We start from the raw sequence: 13,008 nt of genomic DNA on the forward strand, positions 1-13,008 counted from the left end.
CTGACACTCCACCCAGTGGCTTAGTTGGAAGCTCTCCAATCAAAGGAAGCAACTTGACGGGTCAGATACTCCTGAGGCTCAACCTACTGCATCTGAAGTCACAAGTACTTGACCCTTTGATCTTATGGGATCATGCCGAGCTGTTAATTCATCAACACGTTATGTTGGAACATTGCACTTAATTCCAGACCTAAGCCAAGTTCAACAAGGCTAGTAAATTTTTCAAGATTGATTTTGTTGAGAAAAAAGATTTTTTAGCATTTTAGAAGTAACCAAACATTGTAAGTCAGAATATTCAAGGATAAAGCTTCAGCTTAAACTGAACTGTCCGAGTCCACAGTGGCACTGATAAACTCAGTTCTTTCCTTCTAAATCTGGAGCAATGCAGCAAAAAGTTAATAATAAATAAAATACCTATGTAGTAACATACTGAAAAATTTATTTTCTGGCATTCATGCATAAATTGGCAACATAGGCATTTTGTTGCAATGCTGGAATAATCCTGTTTGATGCTGACTGAATTGTGTTGCGATGTCATAAGAACATAAGAAATAGGAGCAGGAGTAGGCCATCTAGCCCTTCGAGCCTGCCCCACCATTCAATAAGATCATAGCTGATCTGAAGTGGATCAGTTCCACTTTCCCACTTTCTCCCCATAACCCTTAATTCCCTTGTCTGTCAAAAACCTATCTACCCATGACTTAAATATATTTAGTGAGGTAGCCTCCACCACTTCAACGGGCAGAGAATTCCAGAGATTCACCACCCTTTGAGTGAAGAAGTTCCTCCTCAACTCCGTTCTAAACTGCACCCCCCTTATCTTGAGGCTGTGCCCTCTAGTCCTGCTGTCCTTTCTGAGCGGGAAGAATCTCTCTACCTCTGCCCTATCCATCCCTTTCATTATCTTATATGTCTCTATAAGATCCCCCCTCATCCTTCTAAACTCCAACGAGTACAGACCCAGTCTATTTAGTGTCCCTTCATAGTCCAACCCCCTCATCTCTGCTATCAGCCTAGTGAACCTCCTCTGCACTCCCTCCAAGGCCAAAATATCCTTGCGCAAGTGCGGCGACCAAAACTGCACACAGTACTCCAGCTGCGGCCTCACCAGTGCCCTGTACAGTTGCAGCAAGGCCTCCCTGCTTTTATATTCTATCCCCCTTGCTATAAAGGCCAGCATCCCATTCGCCTTCTTGATCACCTGCTGCACCCGCAGACTGGGTTTTTGTGACTCGTGCACAAGGACCCAACGTCCCTAATTTTGGTTTTTTTTTTAATATTCTTTCCTCATCCTGATTTTCGGTTCTGTGAAGTAACCAGCCTTTGGTTAAGAAGATCCAATGCCAGGTGCCCATCCTTAAACAATAGATAACAGTGATCTGTGCTTGCAGTTATCTCTGTGGAAGCTATCAGTGGCTTTCTAATGCTGTTCTTCCTATACATTTATTTCAGCCATATAGGATCTGCCTGCTAACCCAGCCTCCACCACCCCACCCCTGCCAATGTTCTGTTTCCTCCCTCTTGCTAAATCAGCAAAGACTCTCAAAGACCTCTGAGGCAGAAAGGTAGTTTATGGCCAAGAAGTACAGTCAACCACATATGGCACAACAACATGCTGAAAGATCTTTTGATCCAGTTGAGTTACTATCAGAGGGTCATTTTTGTTGCTGCTCCCTCATTAGCTGAGCCAAGAACTTTGAGCATCGGCACCTTTGGTGTTTGGCATCAAGTTCTCCCAAAACCTACACCAAGCTATTTGGCTAGTTGAAGTCTATTTGTTAGTGTCACAAGTAGGCTTATATTAACACTGCAATGAAGTTACTATGAAAATCCCCAAGTCACCACACTCCAGCACCTGTTCAGGTACACTGAGGGAGAATTCAGCATGGCCAATGCACCTAACCAACATGTATTTCAGATTGTGGGAGGAAACCCACAAGAACACAGGGAGAACGTGCAAACTCCACATAGACAGCAACCCAAGCCAGGATTTGAACCTGGGTCCCTGACGCTGTGAGGCAGCAGTGCTAACCACAGTGTCACCATGCCACTCACTGATGTAATGTAGAAAACTTGGCAGCCAATTCGAGAAAGGCAAGTTCCTGTAAACAGCAATATGAGAATAATCAGATCAACTGATCTAGTGATGTTGACAGTATCAGTGGCAACAACCACAGAGATGGTCAAGAACAAACACACACAGAAATGAACAAAAACAGAATGTAACATGCAGCAGCCATGTATTTATACTCAGCTCCCCAAATCCTAACTTGCACCAAGTTTCGTTCATTCAATACTCCTGTAATTGCTGGCCTACACCAGCACCCATTCCAATTGCACCCAATTTTATATTCCTCATCCTGTTTTCAAATTCCTCCATGGCGTGGCTCCTTACTTTCTCCGCAACCTCCTCCAGCTCTGCAAGGCACCAGGATCTCTCTGCTCCTCCAATTCTGGCCATCTTGTGTGTCCCCCATTTTAATCATCTTATCATTGATGGCCAAGCTTTCAGCTTCCTTGGTCCTAAATCCTGAAACTCCCTTTCTAAACTTCTCCACCTCTAAGCCTTACTCAAGACGTTTCTTAAAACCTGCCCGTTTGACCAAGGTTTTGGCCACCAGTCCTGATATCACTTTCTGAGGCTTGTTGGCAAAAATGTTGATGCTTGGTGACATTCTCTGGCCTCCCCTCAGCATTTTTCTTGGCCGTGGGAGATGGCTTGCCGTTCGCTGGCGGCGGGATTTTCTGGCCCTGTCGCTGTTGATAGGAATTCCCATTGAAGCCATTCCATGCTGCAGGGAAACCCAAGGCAGTGGGTGTGCCCTCATTAGGATCAAAGAATCCCCTGGAGAATCACAGTTGTTCTTATATTACAAAGCTGACAAAGCCCAAGAAGTATGAAGTGTGGGCAGAGTATAAGAACTGGAGAATAATTCACAACCAATGTTGCTTGGTTACTGTAGAAATACTACAGTCAGTGCAGTATTCTAATCACATAACTGTAACATCTTCTTTACCCTTATGCCTTCTTTGCCTAATGCAAGCGATTAGCAAAAGCTGCCTATTATATAACCATATTTTTCATCAGTTAATGGACTTGTTTGGCAGAATGAATCATTCTTGTAAAATATTTTGAGTATACCTATAGCATAGCTCATAAACTATAGTGCTGATCCTTTTTTTTTGTAATTCATTAAAAGGATGTGGGTGGGCATCGCTGGCTAGAACAGAAAATGCTGGAAATTCTTGGCATGCCTGGAAGCATTGTGGTGAGAGATACAGGCCAGAGTTCTCCCATTTTGAGAGTAAGTCACGAGGCTGGGGCAGAAACGTGGAGTGTTTCCCTCTGCGGAAGCTGTGGGAAAATATGTCAAATCTTCCGCACCCAGGTGTTTACTCCATATTCAGTGGCAGATAGGCATGGCACATGGTCTGCTGTCCTTTCCAGGCGCCATATTGAAAAGGCGCCCAACATCACTGAACCACTATTAAAGAAAGAATGTGGACCACTGGAAAATGAAAATGGATCTGCTGAGAAAGAAAATGGATCTCCAGGAACATTGTGAAGCCGGAAGGTGGACCCCCTCCAGGACACCTAATCTGGAAAGTCCACCTGCTGATGCAACCTGACCCACTGCTTTAGTGTTCCAGGATCCAGTTTTGTAGTTGATCTCCATCCTGAACTCTAGAGGCAGCCTCAGGCATTGCTCAGGTAAGCCCCAACAACTGCATGCCACGTTGTTCCAAATGATTTCATGAAGAATCCGGTATGGGGGAGGGGAAGTGCATTCATTGCATCCAATTAATTGGATGAAAATGAGGTTCACACTGGCCTCTAGCATGTTTCCTGACCTGTCATGGTTGACACCAACAGAAGATCCCACAGTAAATTCACGTTGAGCTTCCTGGCATATTCTCCTGCTACATCCACCACCAAACATAGCGGCAGGGGCTTGGGAGAATTCCACCCACAGACTTAAATGTTTCAGGTTGATGACCTTTTGTCAGAATTGAGAAAATATTTTGGATGTAACCTGTTTTAAGGGAAAGAGCAAGAGAGAACAACAGGGGAAGGCTGTGAAATGGTGGAAGGCTAGAGTGATTTCAACGATGAAAGGGGTAATGTGTGCGAGGCAAAATGGAGTGATACTGGGACAATAGAAAATGGGTCCAGGTGAGGTGTGAATAGCAACAGCAGAATTATTAGCAACAGCTGCTGTCTGAAGAAATGGGAGTAGTAATTATAATCTTTCGTGTCAGGAAGATTGCAAAGTGATGCAAAATGGGCTAGGATTATTCAATTGTACAGATCAGCAAAGCTTTCTGCTCTTAGTTAGTTAGGGCATCATGATTGGCGCAGGCTTGGAGGGCCATAGGGCTTGTTCCTGTGCTGTACTTTTCTTTGTTCTAGCCTGGTGGCTAGAACAGTAGCTGCGATTGGCTTCAGTTCCTTTCGGATGGCGAGATTTCCCACTCCTGACAGCTATCCAGTGACACCTGCTGGAAAATGCATCTCTACATGGGATGTTTGCCAAAGGCAAAGTCTTGGTTGATATTTCCTGAAGATGGAATAGACTAGCCCATAGTGCAGGCTTGGCATATATGACCATATGGGTGAGATAACACAAACAGATGCTAGCAACAACAACCAACTGCATTTATGTAACACATTTAATGCAGCAAAACATCCCAGGGCCGTCACTAGGCAAAATATGACAGTTGAGCTACATAATTAGATATCAGGATATGTGACCAAAAACTTGGCAAAGGGATAGGTTTTAAGGAATGACGTAAAAGAAGAGAGGGAAATGGACAGGTGGATGGATTTAGTGAGGGAATTGCAGATATGGGGAGTAGGCAGCTCAAGGCAGCACTCCAACTATGAAGTGATTAAAATTGGGATGCTCAAGTGGTCAGGGTTAGAGGATCTCAAAGAGTTCAGAGGATTTTTGAATCGGAGGAAATGGCAGTTTTGGGACAGGGATGTTGGTGGAATGTCGTGGACTGATTTGAATGGAAACATGAGAATTTCAAAACTGAACTGTTACCAGTTAAGAAGCCAGTGCAGGTCACTGAGTAGATGAGTGAAGGGTGAACAGGACTTGGTGTGAGTTATGTACGGACAGTAAATTTCTGTATAAATTCAAGCTAATGGAACAATTGAATCATGCCCAATAAATGATGATACCTGGACATGATTGGAAGGAAAGGAAAATGCAAGATATAACTTTAAATGAAATAAATGTGAAAGGTAGTGTGAAAATTGAAGTTTTCTCCTGTACTATCAATCGTACCAATGGGAAGAAGCTAAAGTACCTTAAGCAATTCTGAGCTCCAGATCTTCAGAAGGATATTTGGCCTTGGAGAGAGTGCAGCATAGATTTGAGGATTAAATTATGAGGAAATATGACACAATTAGAACCATATTCACTGCACTATAGAAGGTTAAGGATTGATTTGATCAACATTTTCAAGATATTAAGTGGAACGGGCACTGTAGCCTGAGAGAAACTGCTAGCACTAGGGGCCAATATTTAAAAATTAGATCAGACTTTTCAGCAGTGAAATGAAGAACCAGTTCTATGAATAAAGGGTAGCAGGAGTTTGGAACTCTCCTCCACAAATGGCAAATGAGGCTAGATCAACTGTATGTTTTCAAAACTGAAACTGATCAATTATTGTTGTCCAAAGGATGTGATGCAAGGGTGGGCATATGGAGTTAAGTTGCTGATAAACCATGACCTTGATGAAGGCAAAAAGGCTCGAAGGGCTAAATGGCCTCCTCCTGTTCCTACAACAAGCGAGAACATTTCATATCAGATACTGAAAAATCTGCTGCACCTATATTTTCATTAACATGCAAATGTGCACATGATAAATGACATCTTTGCTTTAAGAAAAACTTGTCCTATGCACCAAGTAGTGGATTATTACCATTCTCTCACTCTCCCCAAAAACAGGAACAGGTAAACCAATTCTTGTTAAATAAACCAGTTCTTTTTAATGAACTCTTGTTGCCCGAGAGTTGCTGTGGGAGAGGGTGGGGGTCGGCATAAGATGGTGCTGCAGCTGAAGTAAGATGCAGAGCAAAGACACTTTCCTTAGGAAAAGCTGAGTGAGGCTATCCCGGAGGGAACTTTACAGGGATAGTCTTCAGTGGAGTACTCGAGTTGGAAAAGGACGGCGAGAAAGCTTACTCAGCTTCTTTCTCATCAGGAATAAAATTAGTTTTAAAAAATGGTTGATTTTCATTCACGCTTGGAGACCTTGAATACAGCAGCAGAATAGCCTGTGGCAGATTGGTAACGCAGAACAGTAAGTAGATTAGTAAAATGAAGACACACAAAAAAATGGATTCAGACGATAAATGAGAGAAGAACTACATTAAAATGACAATATAACTACAAAACAAAAAAACTCATGAATGTAAACATTGGATGTAACCAGTAGACACACAGCAGACATAAAAAAAACACAACTGGATTCCATGGCTCATTTCCCCCAGTAAACAATCAAATGGTAGTTGATTTTGTTTGAAATTCGCAAAACAAATTGGTGCAATTTTGTCAGCTGCACTAGCTCAGTCTAACAAGGAACATATCTGTAATGTACAGACCGGCATGAAAGCAAATTGATCTTATGATTTGTAAAACACATGGGATGCAAATTATGAACCTGGGAACTGGTGAGGTATCATTTCCTGATACGCCATTGGAATTAACACCATATGAAATAAATTGCTTTGTGCCTTCACTGTGACTTTCATTTTTAAAAGCTCTTGTGGCAATAACATTGCTGGTGTCCAGTTTGTAACCAGCATTTTTCAATTATCTTTGCGCACTCTTTCACATCATCACTGCTAAGAAACGTGCACACATTTGACGCAAAACCGACAAAGTGTCTCTTCACAACTTTTGTAAAGGATTCTGTGGAATGATTTGCAAACAAAGAGGCTACCTGACTTTAGGATATAAAGCTGAATAATGCATGGCTGCTTCATAAAAAGCCGAAGCAGTCATTTAAAAATTTTCAGAAACTTGCACAATGTTCATCTTTTGTCCCTTGGTCCTTGTACAAATGTCTTTTTTTTAACTGATTGTGTGGCATTCCCAACAGACGTTTCCCCCATTTCTATTCTCTTCAACTCCTGTGAGCCCTTGCTTTGTGTGATAAGGCAATCTCCTTGGGGATCTGAGCTGTGTAGTTTTTGCAACACGAGTGACAAGGACTCGACTTGAATAACTGCTGTGCGCAGGTTGTAATTATGTCAACCGGAGTGTTGAACAAGGGGGCTGATTAATGTGAGCCCCTGCCCAGGGATAGTCCCCATCAAAACCTTACTACGGGCCAGCATTAGAGATGGGTTAAGGTGGAAAGAAAAAGAAAGAAAAATACAGCACCTATGTGATAGATGAATTGCTACAAACAGTCTTCAAGCAGATGTTCATGGACAATATAATATACAATTACTAGCCCTTATCACCTTTTCTGGCACAATATAAAATCAGGTTATTGCAGCTTGTATGAGTGAAAGCAGAATTAGTTTCCACCATACAGTAACAACTCAGCTAGCATGTCAACCAACTAGCAGTTCTGATATAATTTGGAAAACATACTCACGACAGTCAGAATTTAAGGATCAATTTAATGATTTCTGATCCTGTTTATCAGAGTCCAGGTATCAGTTTATAATTTTGATGTTGAGTGGAGGGAAGATGGATTATTTTTTGGTTTCTTTAAGGATGACAGATTACTAAAAGAAGGAGAAATTGGTAAAATTACACAACGCAGCAGCTGAGAATAATAACAGTTTAACATAAATCACCGTGGGGCAATCAGGCAGGCCCATCACTCCAAACTGACTAATTTCGCATAGGGTACTCGAAATACTGACTAAATGTGAAATGCCATCTAGTGGGAAGCAAATCCACAAAATGTCTCCAAAATGTTCAGCTAAATACTTTAATTCTTTAACAAAATGAGCATGGGGATCCCAATATACGATTAACCCATTCCCAATGGTTGAAATGCAAGCAGCATATCAATTTGACGCTACCTACTAATCATAACGATTTCCCCGTGCAGTCAGCACTGCTCATTGGCTGCACACATCAGCAAGGTGTCCGAAATTGTAGCTTCCTAGTACCACTTAACTTTAAGGGGAGGTGCATTATGGCTGGAGCTGGAGCTGGAGCTGGAAGGTGCTCAGGAAGTAAATCTGACCTGGAAAACAGTAAAGAAAGGTTGGACATGGGAGAGCAGGCACCAGGGCTTTTGCACCTTGCACTGGAGGGCTTGGTGGAGATGGTGGACAGTAGAAGTGATGGCCACAAGAGAGGAGGCTCTCCAGGCACATACTCAAAAATGCAGTGAGAGCAGACAGCTTTTGAGGCCAATATCAACAGTCTAACCCTGAAGAGCTGGGTGTGGTGTTGCAAGAAGTTCAATGACCTCCCATAATTGGTCAAAGTCAGCAAGTAGATCTTCAAATGCCATATCATAACACTGCACCACTAGATTCAGACACTCCTCGTACACTACAACCCCCGCAGTCACCATCGTACAATCCTTATCAATCATGACTCATACCTAATGTTCATCTGCTCCACCACAATCTCTCACCCATATCTCAACTTGCACACACACATAACTAGAAAACCAGGACAGTCACATCATTCAAACAGATTGCATGCCACTCACTGACACTCTTGGAGGCAGCAAGAGCTAACCAGAAGAGAACAGGCATATCTACATGTCCTGATCCCCAAGGTAGAGTCTGTACTGACCATTACAGGAAGACCAATTGCTTAACCCCGCTGCTGACTGAATGAATGAAAGATAAAGATATCCTCAAACTGCACACTCATCCCACTTTCCCCTAACCCCACACTCTCTTCCGAAGTAGAAAATAAGGATGGTGTCTGCAGGCACACTCACATCATGGTGCCTTTCTCCTTTCAGATATGCAAGAGTTGCAACCTGGTTCGGCAAGGTAGGAACGGCAAGGAGATACTGAAGTAGAAGCACTGACATTGGACTGACACTTGCAGCCAGCAGCTCAGATACTGATACTGTGTGTAATTTAGAGGCTAGCACAAAGACAGGACCTGCATGTGTTGAAAATATTGGCACAGTGGCTTGCACTTGGGCAGGGGCAAGGATACCACAGACACAAATGCAGTGTCAAGTTGGCTACGGGTTCTGCTGCAGGGGATTCCAAAATGAGGACTTCAATGGAACGGGCTAGAAGAGAAAGCTAATGGGCACGGACAAGTAAATATGTGGTGCACAGGGAAGCAATGTTTCCCTCTAAACTGATGGATATAACCTCACAGTTTCAGTTCCATCCTGTAAATCTTTTTTTCACTCTCTCAAATGCCCCCAGTACATTTTTAACAATATGGCAACTGGAACTGTATATCTAAATGTATTCCAACCAAGGTGTGATGTGAATTTAACAACTTCTCTACTTTTCAATTTTGTTCCTCTCGTACCTGGTTTGTTTTGTTTTAACGGTCTTGATAATCTACATTGTTACTTTTAGCGATTTGTGAATTTGTACTTCCAGATTTGTATGCTCTTCTTACCCCATTTAAATTCTTATTTCCCAAGTAATATGCATTCTCCTCATTTTTCTTACCAAATGTAACATCACACATTCATCTGTGTTCAAATTGATTTGCCATTGATACGTTTCTTTTCTAAGTTTATTCCTGGCTACTTTGCTTCAATGCACAGAATCATAGAATCCCTATGGTGCAGCAGGCGGCCATTTGGCCCATCACTGGCTCTCTGATAGAGCATCTGAGCCAGGTCCTCTCTCCTACCCTATTCCACAATCCCACACATTTACAAATGGCTAATCCACCTAACCTACACACCTTTGTGACTGTGGAAGGAAATACACACACACAGGACAACATGCAAACTCCACACAGGCAGTCACCCAAGGTCAAAATTGGACCCGGGTCCCTGGCGCTGTGAGGCAGCAGTGCTAATCACTATGCCATCGTGCCGCACGATGGAACATATGAAAAGTTTGAAATATTGCTCCTGACTACATCACCTACAGTTGGCCTGTTGCTAATGCAGCAAGTTGAACTTTCCGTACAAAATCACTCAAATGCAGACGCATAACATAAATTATCACGTCAGCAAATCAACCCTCTTCAGAACACTAACAAAATTTGGTTGGGAACAGACAAAAGAATATGTCAAATCTCTCTTCTTGTCTGATGAAATAGACAAGTCAAAGGTTAGATTTTCCAGAACGTTTGTGATTCTTTTCTCTAAAGAGAAAGCTGAGGGGTGATCTGAGAGACAGCTTTAAGATATTAAGTGGTTTGATCGGGTATACATAGAGGAGGTGTTTCATCTTGTCTGGGGCAGATGAAATTTAGAAGTGATCAGTTTTACATAGACACTAATAAATTCAACAATTCAGAAGAAACATCTTTATCCAAAGGGTGGTTAGAATGTGGAACCCGACACCACAGAGTGGTTGAGGTGAACAGTAAAGATACATCTGAGGAAAAGCCAGTTAAACACATGAGCAAAAAAGAAATATGCTGATAGAGTTAGATAACGGGAAGGAGTATCAAGTGGAGCATAAATGCTGAAACTGACTATTTCTTGTTTGTGTGCTGAATATTCTACGTAAGACCTTAAAAATTCGAAATAATTTAGAACAATTATTTTCATCTGTATACATAAGAACATAAGAAATAGGAGCAGGAATAGGCCAACTAGCCCTTCGAGCCTGCCCCGCCATTCAATAAGATCATGGCTGATCTGTCGTGGCTCAGTTCCACATTCCCGCCCTCTCCCCATAACCCTTAATCCCCTCTCTCATCAAAAACCCATCAACCCGTGTCTTAAAAATATTTAGCGAGGTAGCCTCCACCACTTCAACGGGCAGAGAATTCCAGAGATTCACCACCCTTTGAGTGAAGAAGTTCCTCCTCAACTCCGTTCTAAACCGCCCCCCCTCTATCTTGAGGCTATGCCCCCTAGTCCTGCTATCCTTTCTGAGCAGGAAGAGTCTCTCCACCTCTATCCTATCCATCCCATTCATCATCTTATACGTCTCAATGAGATCTCCCCTCATTCTTCTAAACTCTAATGAGTACAAGCCTAATCTATTCAGCCTCTCCTCATAGCTCAACCCCCTCAACTCCGGCATCAGCCTAGTAAACCTCCTCTGCACTCCCTCCAAGGCCAAAATATCCTTGCGTAAGTACGGCGCCCAAAACTGCACACAGTACTCCAGCTGCGGCCTCACCAATGCCCTATACAGCAAGACCTCCTTACTTTTATATTCAATCCCCCTCGCGATGAAGGCCAGCATCCCATTCGCCTTCCTGACCACCTGCTGCACCTGCAAGCTGGGTTTTTGCGACTCATGCACAAGGACCCCAAGGTCCCTCTGCACCGTCGCCTGCTGCAGTTTTTCTCCACGTAAGTAATAATCCTTCCTACCATTATTCCTACCAAAGTGGACAACCTCGCACATGCCAACATTAAATTCCATTTGCCATTTCCTGGCCCATTCGCCCAGCCTATCTAGATCCTTCTGTAGACTCTCCCCACCCTCCGCACAATTTGCCTTTCCACCAATTTTGGTGTCATCAGCAAATTTCGACACCCTACACTCGGTTCCCTCCTCCAGATCATCTATATAAATGGTAAATAGCTGAGGCCCCAGCACCGACCCCTGGGGCACTCCACTAGTCACCATCCGCCAATCCGAATAGCACCCATTGACCCCCACTCTCTGCCTCCTATTTGACAACCAGTCCTCTATCCACGCTAACACCCTACCCCCAACTCCATGCCCCCTTACCTTCTGCAATAACCTCTTGTGAGGTACCTTGTCAAACGCCTTCTGAAAATCAAGAAAGACCACATCCACCGGCTCTCCTCTATCCACCGCCCTAGACACATCCTCATAGAACTCCAGTAAATTTGTCAGACACGACTTCCCTTTAACAAAACCGTGCTGCGTCTGCTCTATCAAGCAGTTCCCCTCAAGATGCCTCGCTATTTCCTCCTTGATGACGGATTCTAACATTTTACCTACAACAGACGTTAAACTAACAGGCCTATAATTCCCCGCCTTTTGCCTGGCACCCTTCTTAAACAACGGCGTAACATTAGCCGTTTTCCAACCTTCCGGCACTTCCCCGGAATCCAGCGACGTCTGGAAAATAACCACCAAGGCATCCACTATCACCTCCACCATTTCTTTATTTACAGCCAAGACCAAAGATTTCTGAGATTGGAGAAAGGAAGCAGACAAATAAAGAAATCAAAAGCAAAACTGCACTCTATTTAAATTGGTGCCATGAGTCGCATCTTTTGATTTATTGATACATCAAATGTTTTTACGTGCTAGAGTGAGTAATGTGCCAGAAGCATTTTGGAACTTGACACGTTGTGGTACCGTCAATGGACAATAAAAATGTGTTGTGTCACGACTGCAATCTCCCTGCTTAAGACACATTCCTTCAAGAAAAATGAGTTGAAATGTGCCATTCTTGTGTGCAAGTTATAGGAAAACATGTTGGGAATTAGAAGGAAGTAGCCAGCTGTACGTGTGGGTGTCTGTGAATGGCAATGGCTTAGTGACATACAAAAACACATCATTGGACAAACTGGATGCACTGATAAAACAGCAATGGGATAAAGCTGGAGAGGAGATTTTTTTTTAATCTCTCCTTCGGTGTAGGTGTTAGTAACAATGCAATTTATTGCCATCCCAATGTAGCATGAGGGCTTTAAGGATCGACCATGTTGTGTGATGTCATGTGCAGATCAGAATCAGGGTAGAAGATTACCATTCTCTAAGCGAGCCAGTTGTGTGTTTATAATTTCACCGTATCTAATGTGGTTCAGCTCTTACTGCTGATTCAGATACTCGGGGGTCGAGGCCCATTCCAGACAGTTGAGTACAACAATCCAGGCTGATCCAGGACTGCTGCACTGGTAGGAGTACATCTTACCCAGGAC

At 43.1% G+C, this 13,008-nt stretch overlaps 1 protein-coding gene across 1 annotated transcript in view; it reads right to left on the minus strand.

Annotated features, from left to right (window-relative positions):
* The window catches only part of znf407 (zinc finger protein 407), a 470,331-nt gene that overhangs the window by 127,960 nt on the left and 329,363 nt on the right, over positions 1-13,008 (minus strand). The gene's annotated exons all lie outside the window — the stretch shown is intronic.

The sequence above is a fragment of the Carcharhinus amblyrhynchos genome, chromosome 8, assembly GCF_965287045.1.
Source record: "Carcharhinus amblyrhynchos chromosome 8, sCarAmb.v2.hapA, whole genome shotgun sequence".
Lineage (NCBI taxonomy): Eukaryota > Metazoa > Chordata > Chondrichthyes > Carcharhiniformes > Carcharhinidae > Carcharhinus > Carcharhinus amblyrhynchos.